Source organism: Vipera ursinii (genome assembly GCF_947247035.1).
Source record: "Vipera ursinii genome assembly, chromosome: 7".
NCBI lineage: Eukaryota > Metazoa > Chordata > Lepidosauria > Squamata > Viperidae > Vipera > Vipera ursinii.
Window position 1 is genome coordinate 66,083,033 of NC_139521.1, and position 16,221 is coordinate 66,099,253.

The following is a 16,221-nucleotide window of genomic DNA, read 5'->3' on the forward strand; positions in this document are numbered from 1 at the left end:
TGGAAAATATATTTAACAAGATTACTGCTCTGTACACTGAGCTGTAAATATATTTTTAAACAGTACAACAGATACAGAAAACTTTCCGCAAGAACCAGGCCTGTTTACGTGTTGAGAGAAGCAGATGGCGTGTACTGCTTGCATTTTATGGTTTTTATCTCCTTCCTCCATGTACACTGTGAATGGGGGGATCGTTTGGCTGATCTCATTTTCCTTTCTGGACCCCTCGTAACAGTGGTGGTAGTAGCACTGTAATCACGTAATGGTACGCATATGGGAGAATTGGTTTCAATCCAGCCCAATCTAAGCATTTCATGCTAAATAATCTGGCTGCAGTTTAGAGTGGGGGTTCCCAACCCCCGGGTTGCGGCCCACTACCAAATCTTGCCCGTTCAGAACTGGGCCGTGGAAGTGGCAGGTGAGTACACACACGCAGCTCCATTTGTGTGAGTGGCGGGTGCATGTCCCTGCCGATAGTGCAAATGGCGCTGCGGACGCATACTCGCCTGTTCCTCGGGCGTAATCATTCCCTCTCTGTCCCCTCCCGCCAGTCGGCAAAGGGGATTGCTGGTTTAGAGATTTTACTTTTTTTCAACTTTAGTTTAGATCGAAAGGGTTAAGTCTTCGTCTACTGTCTCAGTAAAATGGCAGCACAACTGTCATAAATCCTTTACATTACTGGGCAAAGGCCCTGCTCATTCTTTTGCAGCAAAAAGTATCTTTGTAAAAAAAATTATTTTGAATTAGATACTGGTAGTCCTTGATTTACAGTCACAAATGGGACCAGAATTTCCATTTCGAAACAAGGTCCTCGTTATGTAAATCATGCCCAATTTTATGACCTTTTTTTGCCACAGTTGCTAAGCCAATCACTGCAGTTGTTGAGTGAATCACATAATTACTAAGCAAATCTGGCTTTCCCCTTTGATTTTGTTTGTCAAAAGCCAGGGAAGATTGCAGACGGTGATCCGATGATCCCAGAATGCTGCGATCATCATAAACATATGCCTGCTGCCATGTTGGGAATTTTAATCACATGACCCTGGGGATGCTGCAAATGGTTGTAAACAGTGGTGGGATTCAAATATGTGAACAACCGGTTCTCTGTGTGGACGCTGGTTCCAGATATCCATTCTGGACCTGGGCAACAAAAAATTAGCTACAGGTTCTGCTGAACTGGTGCGAACTGGCTGAATCCCACCACTGGTGGTATGAGGAGCAGTCGTAAATCACCTTTTTCAGTGTGTTTGTAACTTTGAATGGTCACTAAAAATATGGTTGTAAATCAAGATACCTGTATGTCCATGAAAAGGGAAACAAGAGAAAAAAGAAAGAAAAAGAAAAGAAGCAATCTTTATTCACCAAAGTTAATAAACCGAGAATTTACATAATATACTGCAAACGGTCATAAATTTGGGCTGGTTGCTGAATGTCCAAAATATGATCACATTATCATGGAGCAGAGGCAACTGTTACAATGTCCTTTTTTGCGGTCTGTCGTAACTTTGAACAGTCGCTAAGTAACTGGTCATAAATTGAGGATTACTTGTAACTGCAGAGTACAAGTGTGCTGTTTTAACCTTCATAAATTAAAAAAACTAAATGTATATTGCATGTTCTATTAAAATCTATTTTAGTTCTTAAGAGCTTAGAGGTCTATAATTGGCATACTATGAATTTCCTGTTGAGGCTAAGGCTATTTATTAATATTTAACATTCCTTCTAACAGGTGTGTGCCCCATTAATATCTTTTTATTTACAAAATTTCTAATCTACTTCCCCAAACAAAGGCTAATTCCTAAAGCGGGAAAGATAAATTTTTGGTAAACATAGTGGGTTTATACTTTTTAAAATTATGGTTTATTAAACAAATCATAATTATTTACATTCAAATTTTGCACCAAGCCCTAAAATATATTTTTAAAAGATGCAGTAGCTAAGACTACAAGTTATTCTAATCCAAAACCAAATTAATTGCATTTTGTAGTTCATGTAACCAGTAACTAGAAGCAATTCCCAAATTATTAAAAAAGCAAACCAGTTTTTTATTAAAATAATGTGTATACATTTTTTTTAAAATGGAACAATTCTTACTGTTCCCTCTTTGTCATTCCAGCAATGTACACAGTCTCTTCATTTCCTGGCCCTCCTCCAAATATTCACACCCAGTTCCTGCTGGCTGTGTTTATTTTATAGTACCCTTTGGAGCACTAGAAAGCAAATATGCTTACATTCTTGCAACAAGCCATCATACTGCCTTTCCATTATTCTTCTCTTGTCTAACAAAATCATCTCCCCCAACTTTTCATGGTAAAGCTTGTTACCCATCCTTGACATTTCTACTGTTCATCATTAGAGATATTCCTGTCAATTGGTCAGGATCAGGGCTAGAGATAATGTTTCTTCAATGAACCATATAGTAGGTAGCACAACACACTATTTGACTGCTTGCTTGTGTTTTTGTGTTTGTTTGTTTTGTAGCTCTTTTTTTTTTGCCCGGCATATATTCTTTTTCTCAAGTTCCACAGACACAGTTCTAAATAATATATTAGCAATTGGGACTTGAAGCCACATTTAACTACTTGGATGAGCAGATTTTCTCGTAAACTCAACCTAAGAAATGAAATAATGAGAGAGTGCTAAATGGCATTTGGTAATATTGTTGTTATATAACTGCATAGGTAAATCCAGAAAGTAAGCATTGGTTATTCCAAAGGTGCTTTTTCAAGAGGCAACTGGACTTTCGTGTTTTTCCTTGAAGATGTTTCGCTTCTTATCCAAGAAGCTTCTTTAGCTCTGACTGGATGGTGGGAAACTGGAGAGATTTATACTTCTTGCAGACAGCTGGTCATTTTCATTCTCTTAGATCAGGGTCCCCAACCCCTCCCGGTCTGTGGACCAGTACCGGGCCCTGGAATGCCAGCAACTGGTCTGCACAAACAAGCAAAGCCGCATCCGCAGGATGCAAGCAGCACACAAAAACACATACCCTCTGGCAGTGCTTTTTTTCTATAAAAAAAAAAAGTGCTGGACCTCAGAGGTGCTGTCACTGGGAGCGATGCCAGTGTCTTGCTATGGCGTCACTGCCCATCCTTTGCACCCCTGCCCCTGCGGCTCAGAGCCACAGATTATTTTGTTATCTAATTTTACCTTCTAAAAGACAGAAGCAGATGAAAAATGTGAGGTTCTTTCCTGTTGACTTTTTTGAATTAGCTGTTTTAGATCCTAAAAGTTTAGTTCCTAAAGAAGTAACCTTGCAAATAATTTTAATGTCCTCCTCTAGTGCAGGGTAGGCAACCTTGGCTCTTTTATGACTCAAGGAGTTCAACTCCCAGAATTCCTGAGCCAGCATGTCTCAGCTTGGAAACCTCTCTCTTTCCCCTCAGTGTGGCTGGCTCAGGATTTCTGGGAGTTGAAGTCCACGAGTCATAAAAAAGAGCCAACATTGCCTACTCCTAAAGCCAATAGAGGGACGCGGTGGCTCAGTGGGTTAGGACGCTGGGCTTGTTGATCAGAAGGTCGGCAGTTTGGCGGGTCGAATCCCAAGTGCTGCATAACAGAGTGAGCGCCTGTTACTCGGCCCAGCTTCTGCCAACCTAGCAGTTCAAAAGCACATAAAAATGCAAGTAGAAAAATAGGGACCACTACGGTGGGAAGGTAACAACGTTCCGTGCGCCTTTGGCGTCTAGTTATGCCGGCCACATGACCACAGAGACATCCTCGGACAAGGGCTGGTTCTTCGGCTTTGAAACGGAGATGAGCAGCAGCTCCTAGAGTTGGAAACGACTAGCATGCATGTGCGGGGAACCTTTACCTTTTCCTTTAAAGCCAATAGAGGAAGCTTTTTTTTTTGCAAAAAAAAAAGGTGCCGGAACGCTGTTCTGAGTGTTCTTTGAGAAAAAAAGCCCTGCCCTCTGGTCCACGGAAATACCTCTCTCCACGGAACTGGTCCCTGGTGCCCAAAAAGTTGGGGACCTCTGTCTTAGACAGTCATTGAGACCACTTGGAGGTTTATCTGTGTCCTCAGGGTCACCTGAGCAGTACCTGCTAAACCTCAAAAACTGTTTTTATGATCATTTGCAGCATGATGTAATGTGATTATAATTTATGATGTTCTTTTCCCCCAGAAACCGGCATTAACTTCCAGTTTCTGGTAAAAACTGACTCAAACTGAACAATGGGTTTGCTTGAAGACAGTCGTGTTTGCTTTACGATTGCCATGTTTGCCTAACAAACAAAAAAGCAAAAGAAGCAAAATAAGGTTGGAAATTTGAGTTGATCACACACTTAACACTGTCACAACTTATGACTGTAGTTGCCAGGCTTAATTAAGGTCATATGTCGAGGACTACCTGTATGCCACGTTTGTCAAGTTGCCACCTGTATCTAGAAAGAATTGTGTATTTTTGAAAATACCGGAAATATGTGCTCAGTGCTTCGGGATGGCACCTGTGTTTCTTTTCTCATGCAAAAGATAAATTGGCTTGCTTTTGAGACCAGATGCATACCTTTTAGTTATTTTCTTATATGAAAACACCCTGCATATCAGTTTACTGAAAACTGTCACTTGCCACAGATAGCAACTGATGCTGCAGTTAAAAAAAAACACAACAAAAAACCTCAATTATTCTTCATCATTTTCCCCCCTATTGCTGGCTATGGATGGAATGGTCCAACATCTCACCTGCCTTTGGAAGAATTTTAAACCCTTTTCTCCTTCTGCATTCTCTTAAGTCCTTGAATTCAGACAACCCTCCAAGACCACTCTGACCAACACTGACAGGGCAAGCCACTTGAATATAAACTGAGAGAAAATCCCATTTCTTACTAGGACTGGTGATATTACCTAGTTTGCATAATGAAATGTCTGCAAGAAAACCGCCAAGCTCAAAGAGCACCGAGGATCCTTCATTTCAAACCCGAGCTACAAATATTCTCCTTTATTGGCATCACTCTGCCAATCACACACTGGATTGTGCCTCTCTCCCTGTTGCTGGCCACTCTTCCCTTCTTCTATGGCAGGGGTCTTCAAACGTGGCCCTTTTATGACTTATGGACTTCAACTCCTAGAATTCCTCAGCCAGGCATGCCTGGCTGAGGAATTCTGGGAGTTGAAGTCCACAAGTTTGAAGACCCCTGCGCTATGGAGTCCTGAATGTTAACATTCCAGTCAACAGAGACATAGGTAGAGTGCTTGTGCTGTTGTAACTGTTACCATATTCGTCCTCACATCAATGCCATGTCAGATTGATCAAGAAGATTTTTTTAAAAAAAATGGTAGCCACAACTGCACATTTAAACCTTGTCCCCTTTTTTACATCATCTGCACCTCTGAGCTTGGTTGTTTTCTTGCAGGTGTTTCATTACCAAAACTAGGTACTATCTTCAGTGCTAGTAAGGAGTGGGGTTTGCTTTCAATTTATATTCTAGTGGCTTGCCCTGTCAGTGTTGGTGAGAGTGGTTCAAGGACTTAAGGGAATGCAGAAGGAGAAAAGGATTTAAAATTCTTCCCAAGACAGGTGAGATCTTGGACCAATCCATCCATGAATGGATGAATATGGGCGTCAAGATGTCAGTCTGGGTTTTTATGGAGTGTTTTCAGGCAGGAAGATCTGCCTCAAAATGTGGTCCAGCTGGGACAGACCTACAAATATTTGTCTTAAATTGCAATACAAAAAAACCAGACACAGTTTAATCACATTGCTTCATCAGCTAAAAATTATTGGATCTATTCATAGTCCCAAGGATTGTCAACTTGAAGCTGATAGTAAGTCAATAAGGTGAAGAACACAGCATGAATTTAAAAAAAAATATCCACTTCATGTTTGTTAAAAATAGTTGAGAGCTGGGTTTTCTAAGGCTGAAAATTTGCGAGTTCCAACTCAGAATTATTATGTAGATCCACCAGATCAATTTTACCAAACTTTCAAAGGCTACGGTGAAAGAAGTGATCTTTGCAGAGTACAATAAAAAAGCTAGCTATAGACAACTTTATATCATATAAAACTTCTCAACTTTCAAGCATGAAGCAGAGAAGATAAAAGGCAGGCATGCCCAAATGGGTGGAAATATACTGTATGTTTCCTGTCAAAGTTAATTGATCACTTTAAAAGTTTGACATTGAAGATTCTATTTTTATAATTCTGTGTTTGGGGTCCAGCTAAACATAAACACGGTTGGAACTGGGATGGTAATCTGATTGGCAGTAACCTTTGTTTTGATGGGCTACATCAAATTGGAAGGACATCCTGGCAGCTTCAATTAAATGTTTTTACTGTTTCTCTCTCTGTTCCTCTCTCTCTTTCCCTCTCTCCCCCCCTCTCTCTCCCTCTCCCCTTTACCTCTGACTTCTTGCATTTTTTGCTTGCCAAACCATTTCTACCTCATTTCAATCTGGAGCCTAAAATCCAACAAGCAATCTGTTCCCTATTGGTAGTCTGCCTATTGTGTTAGGTCTGTTATGTCCAAAGAACTATAGTGTAATCATTAGGAACTAAATTCTAATGATATGGATTTTGTATTACTGCAGAACAATGTGATCAAGTCATCATTTTCTTCTTTGGAAAACAAATTTCATTCAAAACCTCAGGGTGTAATGTTGCAGGAAGCGGAGCACCTTTCCAAATAAGGTCAATTTTTGCATAGAGTCATACATCATCTGAGCACTGATTCATGCCAGAATCAATATCAACCTATGGTTCTGTGCTAATCTGACATGAAGATGAAAAAAAAATCACCATTTCTAACCTGCCTGTAATTTCTACTGACACAAGTAGCAGGTGTGATGCAGAATTAATCTGTTGCAGAGCTCTCTTCTGTATAATAAGGGACACCACTGCCTGTTCTAGAAGAAAAATAGGAAATTGAGAGAGCAATCTGATTAAATTTTTCAAATTACTGAAGATCCAGAAGGAATGACAGCCAAGTGGTGTTTCTCAACTTTAACATGCATGGGCGTCAACTATCAGAATTCCCCAGCCAGTATACCCAGGTTCAAACCCATCCTTGACTATGCAAGTTTACTAGATAACCACTTAGTCTTCTGCAGCTGAAGGACTTTTAGCAGAGAGCTTCTACTAAACCAGGGGTAGGCAACCTCGGCTCTTTTATGACTCATGGACTTCAACTCCCAGAATTCCTGAGTCAGCATAGCTGACAAGTCATAAAAAGGCCAAGTTTGAAGACCCCTGTTCTATATGGTTGTCTGGCTGACCATTGTTGGATACAGGTTGCTGGTCAAAAGGGACTTTTGAAATGATCCAGAAAGCCACTCCTAGTTTTGTTCCACTTTATGTTATTTGACTCGACATGTGCCCATTGAAAATAAACCACAGACATGTTGTTATTATTAGTTGCATGATACTATGAAGGAGTAGAAGCCAGAAGTGATTTGTGGGAAAGTTCACATTTCTTCATTACTGTGAAAAAGTTGTTGGTTATTGTAAAAACTGTTGTCTAGATATGTTTCCTTAAAGCTGTATTTAGGCTTTTTCTGTTTATAATATTCTGATATAAAATGTTTCTATTTAAACTTTCCATTTAAAGCTTTATATGTATCCCCATTATCATCTGTATGTGTAAGTCATTAAAGAACTTAGTAAAATAGCTAACTCCAAAGTACATTTGGCTCCTTATTAGATTTAAAAGTGTTTAGTACAGGGGTAGGCAACCTCGACTCTTTTATGACTCATGGACTTCAACTCCCAGAATTCCTCAGCCAGTGTTGAAGTCCACAAATCATAAAAGGGCCAAGTTTGAAGACCCCTGATATAGAATCTAAAGCCATGATGTGAAATCAATGAAGTCTCTCTTCTCATTTCACATCCAGAATTCAGAGTTATACTAATTCTGATTCTGGAAGTTTTATTTTACTAATGCAACATTAGCATACTTTGGAGGGAGGAAAATTCCATAAGTTGTTTATCTGGCACATGAAAGAGAACTTATGTTTGTCTATGTTAATATCTTTCCTAAATGTTCCCAATTTTTCAGAGTTCACTGAATCATCAGCTGTAACCTCACGGTCTGTTTCTAGAATCGGTGAAGCTAGTTTGGATCATAGCAGTGTGTGACTGCATTTATTCTCTATGCTTATCATATTTTAACCCTGGTTTCTTCATTAAACGATTAGTTGGGTTCACACAATATACTGTAAGTATAAATCCCCCAAGCCTGAAAATATGCTATGAATGTGTATAGTGTGAATCTATATATGAAGGCTTCCCCCCCCCCCGCAGCCCCTTTTCACTGCATTGTTATGAAGTCTTGTCTTCCATTTTATGGCTCAGGAATTCTGGGAGTCGAAGTCTATAGATCATAAAGGGGCCATCGCTCCTCAGCACTGATTTAGAGTCTTAGCTGAGGCTAAGTATGGATGTTCCTTAATTCACCCAGAAAGGATAAAGATTTAGATATCAGAACCAAAGAATTATAGAATTAGGAGTGACCTCAAAAACCACTTTAGTCCCCTGCTGATGCATTGCTGGTAGTGCCGGAGTGCGCCAAATGGATTCATGCCACTGTTAAGAAGGTTATACATTTGTTATTCCCTGTTCAGAGCTAAAGATAGACAATTCAATCATGGACTGCTTACAGAGTTAAAGGTGGGCATTGCTTATGTTTGCCTGATCAGATCTTAACTGGCTTTGTTCTTATTCCTGAGATGACAAGGGAGGCTGAAAAAAAACATTGATCAGGTACAGTTACTCAAGTGCTCCACTTAAATCTTAATTTGATCTCAATCATACTCAGTATTTACAAAGATGACTAGGATTACAGAAGATATCCGCATCGCGTGTGACCAGCACTATGAATATTTATTCAAATATTTGGACAGTGTTTATATCTGGGTAAATGTACAAAGGATTGAACTTCTTAGCGGATTATGTAAGGGTAAACAGTGGATACACTATTAAGGTCAAAATATCAGCTGCAGGTAAGTGTGCTCTTGTAGTGGAACTTTTTAACATTCTTGTTCCCTGTCTGCACTTTTTTCCCTTAATAAAAATAATCTATGCTCCAGGAAGCTCCTCCAGAAAGCTCCTAGTTTTGTGAAACTTCAGAAGAATTGAGGGACTAGAGCAGGGGTAGGCAACCTTAGCTCTTTTATGACTCGTGGACTTCAACTCCCAGAATTCCTGAGCCAGCATGGCTCAGCTTGGAAACCTCTCCCTTTCCCCTTAGCATGGCTAGCTCAGGAATTCTGGGAGTTGAAGTCCACAAGTCATAAAAGAGCCAAGGTTGCCTACCCCTGGACTAGAGGGAATTACTCCCTCCAATTCCACTCATTTCCATCAAAGGAAAAAAAGAACCAGATTTCATCTTCAGTGTCTTGATTTAAAAACATTATTTTGCATATCTTTATCAGACTAAATTAATTTTTTGTTTGCTTCATTACCCTTTAATAACATGTGAATAATTTCTGAACAGTGGATAAAAAGGGGTGACTCCTTCAATGCCAGTTCTTTCATTCTTCATTATCTTTCTATTTTCCCCTCATTTTTTCCGCACATTAACCTTTCCAGAATTTATTTCTGATATGTATTTACTTCACAAAGCCATTGATTCTGGCCATCATAATTTAAAAAAAAACCCATGTATGTTGGGTGAAACATAGCCATTGCATGTAAGAGCGTTCCCCAGTGTGGTGCCCTTTAAACTCCCATCATCCTCAACCAACAAATGTAGACTTGATATATGTCTTATTTGGTAGCCATACTCAAGACTTTAGGGTTCTGTGGATTTATGAACTTGTTTAAATGCAAACAGGTTGGCAAAATAGAATAGAGAACCAGTCTAGTGTAATGGTTATTACAGTATCATGCTAGAAATCAGGAGACTGTGAGTTCTAGTCCCACCTTAGTAATGAACCAGCTGGGAGACCAAGGACCAGTGATACTCACTCAGTCCTCAGAAGGAGGGAAAGACAAACGACTTCCAAAAAAAACCCTTATTCAGGTAGCTGTTAGGAGTTAACACTGACTTAAAGGTATTATATTTGCAGACAGTGTGTGTGTCTATATGTATATACAGGTGAAACTCGAAAAATTAGAAAATCGTGCAAAAGTTCATTTATTTCAGTAATGCAACTTAAAAGGGGAAACTAATATATGAGATAGACTCATTACATGCAAAGCAAGATAGTTCAAGCCGTGATTTGTCATAATTATGATGATTATGGCTTACAGCTCATGAAAACCCCAAATCCACAATCTCAGAAAATTAGAATATTGTGAAAAGGTGCAATATTCTAGGCTCAAAGTGTCCCACTCTAATCAGCTAATTAAGCCATAACACTTGCAAAGGGTTCCTGAGCCTTTAAATGATCTCTCAGTATGGTTCAGTAGGAATCACAATCATGGGGAAGACTGCTGACCTGACAGTTGTGCAGAAAACCATCACTGACACCCTCCATAAGGAGGGAAAGCCTCAAAAGGTAATTGCAAAAGAAGTTGGATGTTCCCAAAGTGCTGTATCAAAGCATATTCTGGATTGAAGCTGTTGTACTTTAATTAATCTCTTGTTAAGACTTCTATGGTCTATATAAACAGATATAATTAACATTAACAGATCTCTCCAGATAGTGTTGAACTTGTAGAGACACCTTTTATCATATAGAAATACCTTTATTGCATGTAGAGTTGAATACAGTAGGTGGATGCATTCAGATGACCTTTGTACAGCATTTCCAAGATATTTCCAAGGTATCTCTAAGGTTAGAAAATGGTAGTATTCCCAGGAACTGCATATTGAGTCTGCAAGTTACCCCATGTCTTCAGGCTAAAAGAGAATGGACTCTCTAGGGACAAAGGAGGAGGAAGTCCATCCCAGAAAGGGGAGGGAAAAGGAAATACATCATAGGGTAGGAGGGTCTGACTGCCCACATTGTGATTTCTCCACACAGCCACATGGTGGCAGCACAAAGCACATTAATAGAAAGTTATGTGGAAGGGAAAAGTGTGGAAGAAAAAGGTGCACAAGCAGCAGGGATGACCACAGCCTGGAGAGGATTGTCAGGAAAAGGCCATTCAAAAGTATTGGGGACTTTCACAAGGAGTGGACTGAGGCTGGAGTCAGTGCATCAAGAGCCACCACACATAGACGGATCCTGGACATGGGCTTCAAATGTATTCCTCTTGTCAAGCTGCTCCTGAACAACAAACAATGTCAGAAGCGTCTTACCTGGGTTAAAGAAAAAAAGACCTGGTCTGTTGCTTGGTGGTCCAAAGTCCTCTTTTCTGATGAGAGCAACTTTTGCATCTCATTTGGAAACCAAGGACCCAGAGTCTGGAGGAAGAATGGAGAGGCACACACTGCAAGATGCTTGAAGTCTAGTGTGAAGTTTCCACAGTCTGTGTTGATTTGGGGAGCCATGTCATCTGCTGGTGTTGGTCCACTGTGCTTCATTAAGTCCAGGGTCAACGCAGCCGTCTACCAGGAGATTTTGGAGCACTTCATGCTTCCTTCCGCAGACGAGCTTTATGGGGATGCTGACTTCATTTTCCAGCAGGACTTGGCACCTGCCCACACTGCCAAAAGCACCAAAACCTGGTTCAATGACCGTGGGATTACTGTGCTTGATTGGCCAGCAAACCTGCCTGACCTGAACCCCATAGAGAATCTATGGGGCATTGCCAAGAGAAAGATGAGAGACATGAGACCGAACAATGCAGAAGAGCTGAAGGCCGCTATTGAAGTATCCTGCTCTTCCATAACACCTCAGCAGTGCCACAGGCTGATAGCTTCCATGCCACGCCGCATTGAGGCAGTAATTGCTGCAAAAGGGGCCCAAACCAAGTACTGAGTACATATGCATGCTTATACTTTTCAGAGGTCCGATATTGTTCTATGTACACTCCTTCTTTTATTGATTGCATGTCATATTCTAATTTTCTGAGATTGCTGATTTGGGGTTTTCATGAGCTGTACGCCATAATCATCACAATTATGACAAATCACGGCTTGAACTATCTTGCTTTGCATGTAATGAGTCTATCTCATATATTAGTTTCCCCTTTTAAGTTGCGTTACTGAAATAAATGAACTTTTGCATGATTTTCTAATTTTTCGAGTTTCACCTGTATATGGAAAGGTTATTTTCTGCCTTCATGTTTTCCATTTTAATAGCTTACTATTAACCAATCAGTGATTTATTCACCAATATAATCTCTCCCCCCTCCAAAATACAAGAGATGACATCATCTGCTAGAGTGCCAAGCCCCCCCCTCTTGACTTATCTTTTTGCAAGCAAATGTGTAAGATGATAGCACGGTTTTCAACTTCTATTTCTGCTCATAGAACTGATTACCAAGGGGAGTTGATGGATGAATGAAATCAAACTGAAAAGTGGATTAATTTATCCCTTTTCTGCAACAAAGTACTATTTCAACCCAATCATACTTTGTTGCAAGATTGCACACATTTCCAATTAAAAATGAAACATTGTATTTTAGGAGGCTGAGGATATTTCATTAAATGTCAGTGTGTTTTTTTCTAAACTGCATTCGGAAAATCAGAAGTGAACATTACTAATTCCAATAGAGAATAATACAATGGAATATCCTTGACTTACAATTGCAATTGAGCTCAAAATTTATGTTGCTAAGCGAGACAGGTGTTAAGTGAATTTTGCCCCATTTTATGACCTTTCTTGCCACACCCGTTAAGGGAATTACTGCAGTTGTTAAGTTAGTAACAATGTTGTTAAGGGAATCTGGCTTCCCCATTGACTTTGCTTGTCTGAAGGTTGTAAAAGGGATCACATGATCCCAGGACACTGCAACTGCCACAATATGAACCACTTGCTAAGCATTCGAATTTTGATCATGTGACCATAGGCATGCTGCAACTGTTGTAAGTGTGAAAAATGGTCAGAGGCCACTTTTTTCAGTGATGTTGTAACTTTGAACAGTCACTAAGCAAACCATAGTTAAGTTCAGAACTACCTGTACTTCCAAATTATTATGCTCAGGGTTAAAGCCATGCCCTGTAAAAATTAATAGTGAAGCTTGTTAGTAGTTTGCTTTGAGTGTTTCTGTTTTGTTCTGAAGGATAGAATAGAATAGAATAGAATAGAATAGAATAGAATAGAATAGGAGCTGGAAGGGAACTTGGAGGTCTTCTAGTCCGGCCCCCTGCTCAAGCAGGAGAACCTACACCATCTCAGACAAGTGACTGATGGTCTCTTCTTAAAAATCTCCAGTGATGGACCCACGATTTCTGGAGGCAAGCTGTTCCACTGGTTAATTGTCCTCACTGTTAGGAAGTTTCTCCTTAATTCCAAGTTGCTTCTCTCTTTGATCAGTTTCCAACTATTGTTTCTTGTCCTGCCCTCTGGTGCTTTGGAGAATAACATTGACCCCCTCTTCTTTGTGGCAACCCCTCAGATACTGGAATACTGCTATCAAGTCTCCCCTATTTCTTCTTTTCTTTAGACTAGCCAAACCCAAGTCCTGCAGCCATTCTTCATATGTTTTTAGTCTCCAGGCCTTTGATCATCTTAGTTGCTCTTCTCTGAATTTTTTTTCCAAACTCTCAACATCTTTTTTGTGATATGGTGACCAAAATTGGCTGCAGTATTCCAGGTGTGGTCCTATTAAGGTTTTATAAAGTGGAAATAATACTTTGTGTAATCTTGATTCTATGCCTCGGTTTATACAACCCAGGATTGTATTAGCCTTTTTGGTTGTTGCTGCACACTGCTGGCTTATAGTCAAGTGATTGTCCACTAGGACTCCAAGGTCCCTCTCACAGTTACTGTTTTTAAGCCAGGTCTTGCCCAGTCTGTATTTGTACCTTTGGTTTTTCCTGCCTAAATGTAAAACTTTGCTTTTCTCCACATCAAAACTCATTTTGTTGGATAGGCCCATTGTTCAAGTTTGTCTAGATCTTTTTGGATCCTGAGTTTCTGTTTTGGGGTGTTGGCTGCAAATTTGATGAGTTCCCCTTCAATTTCCTCATCTAACTCGTTTATGAAGATATTGTAGAGTACTGGGCCTAAGACGGAATCTTATTTATTTATTTTATTTTATCACATTTATATCTCGTGGTACCCCACTGCTTACTTCTCTCCATGTGGATGTGGTGCCACTGGGGACTACTTATTGAGTCCGGTTAATTAATTAGTATGTTAGAATCTGTGGCTAAACAAAGAAAAGCAGGTTATATATTTATTTATCCCAGGGGCATGGTTATGGATTCTCCTTTCTCTTATGTCTATTATGAGTCCCTACTCTTTAAAGTTTACTAAAAAAATTTAGAGGCAGCCTTTATTGTATAAAAATACACAATAAATGAGGCAGTTCCAAGTTTCTTTCTGAGAATATATGAGTTACCTCACTACGGCACAGTAAGAAACCAAATAAAACCAACTGTTAGATATGCAGGAACTCAGTGCTGATAAGGTCTGTATGGAATGCAATTGCCTTATCATAAGACAGCTACTGGGAAGATGCAATTTTCTTTCAGCTTGCTTGTTCACAAGACAAATACTGTAATTACTTTTGGGACCTTTTGCTACCACTTTGAAAGAACATAGGCTTTGTCCTCTCATAAGGATTTTTTTTAATGACTTATAAGTAGGCTTGCAAATATAATCCACTGAGCTGTATAACTGGACACAGTCATCCAACCTCATTGGCCAACAATAGGACAATTTGGTTTCTTTGGTTCCTTTCAGAGTTTTTAATAGAAGGAAGTTGAATGGCTAATATTTGGCAAACACGAACTACCCTGGGCCAGGTATGTAGCCAATATTTGGAAGAGGAAGTAAGGGACCATATGCACTCTGCACAACTGTGACAGCAACTCAGAACATTGGTTTCTATACATTAGTTGAAAGTGTCAAAAATCCTTTTGGCTGAAATTGTGTTCCTCCATGTGACTTTTGGCTGGTGGAGGCACAATCCAAATAAAATGCAGATATCACAATTTAAGAAGCCAAATGCTATAGAAGATTAGATAACCTGTGGACTACAAAGCCTATATTTTTATGCTCTGGAGTAGGGGTCTCCAAACTTGGCCCTTTTATGACTTGTGGACTTCAATGCTGGCTGAGGAATTCTGGGAGTTGAAGTCCACAAGTCATAAAAGGGTCAAGTTTGAAGACTCCTGCTCTGGAGCCTTCATGAATGACATTCAGTGAAATATCATGAAGGAAATACCAATGAAATTCAGTAGTTTTGGAAATTAATAACAACAAAATACAGGCTAAAATAGTCCTCTTAAGCCTTTAATAAACTTTAAATTATTTTGAAATTAAAAAGAATTAAGGTTGAAAATGTTTGTCACTTCCTATTCTAGTCACATCATCATCATCGTAACTTCTGCAAGCTGCAACTTTTAAATTCAGTTTTCATTTGCAAAAAGATACCTGCTCTAGACTGTGACTCTTGCTACTCTTGGATGTGTTTATATTTCCCACAAAGGTCCATGTTTTACATTAATTGTGCTACTTGGACTTCAGGTTAATTGAATAAATACTGTATAGGTGTCTTTGGTAGCCAGGGATCCTTTCAACTGATTGAATTATATAGCTTCTATGCCCTGTACTGATATGGGCTAGTACCTCAGATTTCCCTAGCCTAGCCTATTCTGGATATTCTTAGCACAGCTGTTTATGCATTAATCATATTCAGATTAAGCTACATAGGGATGCTATTGAAGATGTTCTTTGAAGGTGATCTACTGCAGAAAACAGCTTCTCATGTAAGAAAAAGGGGCACCAGGAACTAGACCCCCTATACTGCACCACGTGTATTTCAAAACCCAATTTAGAGTATCATTTTTAAAAGCCAAAATAGAATAGATCTAAATTACTGATGGACCAACATCCTCTGTAGAAATATGCTTACATGGTAACATTAGGAAAGGAAGCTCTTTTTTCTTGCTGAGTTGATGAAAGAGGGAGGAACTTTGGGATCATGGCCAGCTTTTCAGAAAACCTTAAAGACCTAATTATGCATCCATGCTCTCTCATTAATGACTTTTATTGGTCTGGCTGATTCTAGCAGGAGCTAGGATTAGTTTAGAATAGCATATGGAGAGGGGAAGTGATTCTAAATTGAATTGGAAGTTTTAATATATATTAGGGAAACAGAGTGGGAAGATATGACTTCGTTGGATAAAATCCAGTTAAAAATTGATTATATACCATCGAGTTGGTGTTGACTCTTAGTGACCACGTAGCTTTTCTCCAAAACAATGAACCTCTAATCGTCAGCT